Source organism: Manacus vitellinus, unplaced genomic scaffold (assembly GCF_001715985.3).
Source record: "Manacus vitellinus isolate BGI_N305 unplaced genomic scaffold, ASM171598v3 scaffold_41_pilon, whole genome shotgun sequence".
Taxonomy (NCBI): Eukaryota; Metazoa; Chordata; class Aves; order Passeriformes; family Pipridae; genus Manacus; species Manacus vitellinus.
In genome coordinates, this window is record NW_021940545.1 from 3219098 (window position 1) to 3225425 (window position 6328).

The window sequence follows — 6328 nt, forward strand, 5'->3', positions numbered from 1 at the left end:
CCCCTTTCTCAGTTGCCAACTGCTCCTTGAGTTCCCCAAGCCAACAGCTGAGCTCTGACCAGGGCTGATCAGTCTGAGGGGCTGGAGCACTGGGGCCTTGCCAGGGGACAGAGGGGACTCCAGATTCCAGTTTATTTGTGGTGCTGCATGAGCATGGGAGGATTTGGGGGCTCTTTCCCCACACGGTGCCAAGGCGGCATCGTCGCCACGAGCATCCCGCTGTTGGTCCACAATAGGGATTGTTCTCCTCCCTTGGGCAGGCTCCTGGTGTTCTGCTGCAGGCTCCTTGATCCTCCTCTCTCTGCAAATATTTGGAACAGATCCTGTTTGGCTGTTTTGACAGTTTGACTCAGCTATTAAATGACAAAGGCAAGCTGGACCCAGGTTCACCGTGATTACAAGTAGCTCTACAAAGAGGGGAGATGAGGGTCAGATTCAGACACGGTGCTCTGGGGGAGAGGTCCTGGCCTCGATGTGTAGAGCTGGAGCTGGGTTGCATGCAGCAGTTGTGCCTGCAGCATGCGAGGGGATCTCCTTCTTGGCTGTGACACTGCACAGTCCCGAGGAGAGCGTGGTTTTGGAGTGACAAACATGTCATAATTCTGGCTGCTTACATATTTCCCAAGAGCTTCTCAATTCCTGGCTCATGCTTGGTCACTTCTGAGGCACACATGCCATACATCTCACATCTGCCACTCAGCTTCAAGTTCTGGACGTGAGGCAAAGTCTGTCTTTCCTACAAAGGCTTCCCTCTTTCCAGCTTCCTTTTGGTGTCTGTGTCCCTCGTTGAGAAGCAGTAGCTCCTTCAAAGAAATGCGAGGAAGCCCATTTGCAGAATTTACAGCTGCTTCCCCAGCCTTGAGTGTCCTCCTCTTTAGGAGCAAGCTGTTAAGCATGTTCTTAAGTGGGAAGATAAGTGGTGTTATGATCCTTTCATCTTCTGGCTCAGAGCAGGCTGTAGATATCTGATAAGGGGATGACAGCAAGGAAGATGCATAGGCACCTTTGGATTTAATTCCTACTTTGCAAGGCAGTCTTGAAAGCACATCTCTGGTGGGAACACAGGCTGGGAAAATAAAGCTGGTCCTTCCCTTCTCAGCATATGTCTTTCCCTCATGTCTCTGAGGCAGATCCTCTGTGTGTGCCAGCAGAGCTGGTGCAGAGGGAGCTGGGTTCTCCATTTCTGAGCCCTCCTTCTGGTGCTGACACTCGAGGGACTTGGCTTGGCTTGTCTCTAGACACTGTTTCGGCTGGTGATTTCATTCCCACATTCCTTTTTTCTGGCAGGTTTGAGCCGTGCTTTAAACAGGGCTGCATTTGCAGTCTCACACGTGAGATGCATTCCTGGGCAGGGGGCTGGGGGACAGCACCCATCAGCTTCACGGGGGTGGGAGTCTTCAGATCACTCCTGAACAGACTGTGCATTCAGTTCCAGAATTCCTGCTTTAGTCCCCTGTCTGCTGGCTGAAACAGGTGGCAAGCACATGCCTGTGAGGGTCTGTGTTGGGGGTGGTCTTCAAGGTCAGCTGTATCCTGCCCACATTCCTGCTGGGTCCCTCCACCTCATCCTCTGGCCCAGCTGGCTCTGGGCCACCCAGCCCAGAGGTTCCTGACCATGAACACGAGCTGATTGTTGGACAGAAACCACTTGAAAGTGGTGTTTGTGCTGCCCAAGCCTGTGCCAGCCTGCTGTGTGTTCCTCCAAGGGCAAGGGGCTGGGGCAGAATGTGTCCAAAATTCACCGCCACCTCCAGGGCACTCACACTGAGCATCCCACTGAGCATCCCTGAGACAGCCCTTGTGCAGCTCCAGGATGTGGCAGGAGAGGCTTCTTCCACAGTAGGACTCTCCACAGTCTGTGCTGGCGGCAGTGGTGGCTGTGCAGGTGGAGCTGGTGAGCTCCTGGACACTAGGACAGAGGTGACAGACCTAGGGACAGAGGTGAAAGTTGAGCTGCTTGAGTCAGGGAGTTCTCTGGCAGGGTTTTGGCACAGTCTGCAGGCAGATCCAGAGGAGGCAGTGCCTAGTGCCCTGAGAAGCCCACATCCAGGTGCTGCTGTTGAGGGCTCTTCCAAGGAGCCCTGCCTGGTGCCAGACTTTTCTGAGTGCCTGTGCTGTTGTGTTATCAGGGATTTCTTCTCCCAGCCCTCTGTGTGGTGCCAGGTCTTCCACAGGTGAGGCTACAAACCTTCCCAAGGCAAACCCCACCTATCTGCCCCAGGAGCTTTCTCTGGGGAGCTGCTGCAGCTCAGCAGGGCTGGCTTTGCCACCCCAGAGCTCTGAAGTGTGAGCAGGGGCCGCAGCTCCCTCGGCCCCCAGAGCCTCTGCACCTCTGCTGTTACTCAGCACTTTTCTCTGACAGGGAATTAAGTAGGATTTCTAGGTCATTGTGGGCCTGTCAGGAGGAATCGTCTCCTGTAGACCTCATTATCAAGGCTCTTTCTGCAATGCCAGACTTCAGAACAATTGCAGCCTGGTTCCCTAAACACTGACTAATGAGACAGAGCTGTTAGCAGCAGTTTGCTAAATAAAGGCTGTTTCTGCCTGAGACAGAATAAAGCCAGACGGGATTTTCTTAGCTGTCTCTCACACAGAAGGTATTTCAAAGGACCCTTATTAAAATAATGAGCTAGATCTTGCTCTTGTGGTGGCTGCATGGGGTCAGTGCTTGATGCTAGTGCCAGATGCTTCCCCACAGCAGTGGCTTCAAGTAACTTGTGCTCAAGAAACCTAAAAACCTCTCCAGCTCCCTTGGTTTCAAGGTATTTTGAGCGTTTCCCTGAGCTCCTGTGCCTTGGTCCTGCTGTGATAGTGACCTGCTCCCTCTTGGTGGTCAAGCTGACCTTGGGTGCTTTTTGATCTCCAGGTTGTAGCAGAGCTTGCTCAGCATTCATGGAGATGGGTTTGGAATGGCAAGGGATCCAGCACTCAGAATGGGAGGGACAAGTGGGACAAGTGTATGGCAGCTTTTGAAAGGAGCTGGAGGTTTGCAGCTTGCTCAGGTGAGAGCAGAAGGGATGTAGCCCCCACCTGTAGCGTGAAGCCAGGTAACTTCTGCTCATGTTCCTGTAATGAGATTTTTCATCCTGTCTCTCCTCTTATCGTCAGAAGGCCCTGGATTAGAGATAAACTCTGAAGCATGATGGGATGGGTCCTTGCCTCTGGCTGGAGCAAGCACAGGAGAGCTGGGGATTATTACTTGGCCAGTTTGCAGGTTTGTTTGAAGGGGTGCTTTGATGTAGCAGTGGGAGTCCGTGGAAGGCAAACGGTGTCTAGACAGGTTTTTCCTCACTCACTGTTGTTATCTCTGAAGCAGCAGAAGTGTTGCCAAACAGGCTGAATGGCTCCAGAAGCAGAGCTATTTCTAGAAAGATGGAATGTGATTTTTCAGGAGAATCCAAAGGAGCTCTTGCTGGATCCTCGTTGAACCTCCTGCAGGTGGAACTGCTCCTCTCTGTGCTCCAGGCACTGCCTGGATCAGTTAATTGCAGGTGGATTCTCCTAAGAGCGAGCAAGCGGAGGTCAAGGAGGTGGCTGGTGGATTTCCAGGTGAGCTGGCATGGCAGAGAGGTCCAGGAGAGGTGCACTGAGCAGTGCCATGGCCAGCGGGTCGGGAATCCAGGGCGGCAGTCGATTTTGGCAGCAGCACCATGCTGAAATAAGATGCCCTTGGTTTGGCAAGCTGGAGGCTGCCAGGACTTGCCCAGCAGAGCTGGCCTGTGTGCCCAGTGACAACTGCAGCCAGTGGTTCAGTGGCACTGGGAGGGAAAGCAAAGGCAGGCCGGGATCGAGAGAGTTGTTGCTGGCTGGCAAGCCCTGCTCTCAGCGCTGTCTCAGCTCTGATCTGCCATCTCCCCCGGGCTGTTTGGGAGGGGAAGTGGAGACTGGATTCAAATGCCTATTGTCTGTCCTTCAGCTGGGAGCAGAGCCAGCAGAGAGAGCGGTGCTGGCAGCATCTGATACAGGGGGCAGATGTGAGGGGAACATACTCATCCGTGAAACGCTGGCACTGGGATTTTCAGAGGAGCCTCAAAGGTTAAGTGCCATGTGTTGGAATGTGTACATGGAGGTCAAGAGAGGAATCTGGGGCTCCTGGGATTCCTGCAGGGCTTGGGGAAGCTTTTTGAAGGCAGCTCTTGCCACTGGGACAAGCCCTTGTGTGGCATCTGTCAGGGTTCCTGCTGTCCTGGGCCCCGTTTGTTTAAGCGTGGCCGGGCAAAGCCACACCGTGCCAGGTCTGATCTCACCTGGGGGCCTTCAGGGGTGCTCAGGTGAGCTCAGCCTGGCTCCCCACTCCTGGAGCCAGCTGCCAAGCCTTCTCCAAGCAGGAGCTGAGAGCAGAGTGTTTCCTGACCCTGCCAAAGGAGGGCTCGGCCACAGGTTTCAAGCCGAGCTGGAAACTTGGCACTGAGGCGCGGAGCAGCAAAGAGCCCAGCTTGCTCCTCTGTGTCAGGGTTGGCTTCTGTACTGCTGTGGGGAGTGCAAATATGTTCCCAATCTGTTTGCTTCACTGACATGACTCCAAGACACACAGGGAACAGATACACTGACCAAGAAGGGGCCATTGTTAGAGGGACCTTCCTGACTGTGGCTCTGCTGTACCCGGCGCTGCTCGACTTCATCCCCGGCATCCAGAGGGCTCGATCCTCCCGAGGATCCCACATTAGCACAGACAAGCCAGGGGTTTGTTCCTGTTTTACTCAATTTGTCCACCCGTGTGCCCTGATCTGGCCTTTTTGATTTACATGCTGATCTCTGGCAGGCAGGTATTAAATCAGGCTGTAGATAAAAGCAGTTACAAGCGTTGCTTCCCTGAGAACCACCCCAGACATCCACTGACACATTGCTAATTGCACCCAGGCAGACAGATAACTCCCTGTGCTGGAGGCTCAGGAGCCAGGGGAGGGAGGGATGGGCTGATGGACAGGTTGGGGTTTTGGCTAAGGAGGAATAAAGGCCCTAAGAAAAGCAGAGAAGAGGAAGGGAGTTACCTCATTTGTTTCCAGCAGCCAAGGCAGGGTTGTCCTCTGAGAGGTATTTCCTTAAGCTTTATACAGTCCGAATTTAGTTGCAACTTTTATGAACAATAAAGGCTTCCATGGTTTCCCTTGGAGGAGCTGGAATGAATCCAAATAGATTGCAGTGCTGAGAAGCAGATCCTGTTATTAATATCAGCCTAATCATTTCTTTCCATCTCCTTCCCACCTTTTTTCCCATTCACATTCCTAAAGCCTTCGGCCAAGTTACCAAGTCCAGTCTGCCCCCTTCTTCAGCTGTTTCTGACTCTGCAGGCCAGATTGCAGCCCCCCCTGGCTTTTTAGGGTCTGTGATGAGGGCATTTAATATGCCTGCACCAGCCTGGGATGGGGACTGTCCCCCATTCCTCAGGAGAGACCTGGCAGCGTGACACAAAACCCCCAAAGCTGGCAGGACAATGGAGCAGAGCTGAGCTTAACTGGGGACCAGCACGTGCTGCTGGGCCTGTGTCTCTCTGGGAAAAGGGCCTCTGACCAGGACTCGACTGGGAGCATTCGGCTGAGAAAATTCTCTGCTAAAAATAGCAGCAGATGATGTTTAAAGAGGAAAACAAGTCAGGGTCTGGGAGAAGTTAGTTCCCAGATATGTGGCTAATTCAACTCCCCCAGGACAAGCAGTCTCTTAACCCCTCCGTGCCAAGGCTCGTTTCTGCTCCATTAAACAAGCTTGCCTTGGTCAGGAATCCAGGCTGGGACAAGCCAGGCTGGGTTTTGTCCTCATTCTTTGCTCTGACACAGCACTGCTCCCCTCCCTCTTCCCCTGCTCATTTATGCCAGCATCTCCCTAATAGCTCTCTGTGTCAACGCTTTTCATCTTTATCTGTCTGTGCCTTCGTTCGGGCTCCCTTTAATTCCCCGATGCACTTCCCAAGAAAATAATCTCCCCTGAACCCTGCGGCGCTTCTCCCCGCGCAGGTTTGCACAGCCTGATGTTGTTAACAAGGTAAGTCTTCTCAGATCTGCTCGTGTGATTCGGGGCTGCCCCCAAAATCACGTCTCCCCAGCTCACACGACGACGTTCTCCAGGATGCCTCTTTTTCCCCCCGGTAGAGCCGCATCCTTTGTTCTGACGGGTTCGCTGCAGAGCTTCAAAGCTGCCTCACAGAGGCAGGGCCCCACCTCTCCAGCCTGGAATGACGGCAGTGGAATCACAGGCTCTCGCTCTCACGCTCACAGGCAGATGTGGATGCTCCCTCGGTGCCTGCAGCCAGCCCCTCGCAGCCTTCATTTGTACATGTTTTGTGCGGCGCATTAGCGAGACAATTGCGGTTTATACCCGGGGCTGGAATTAC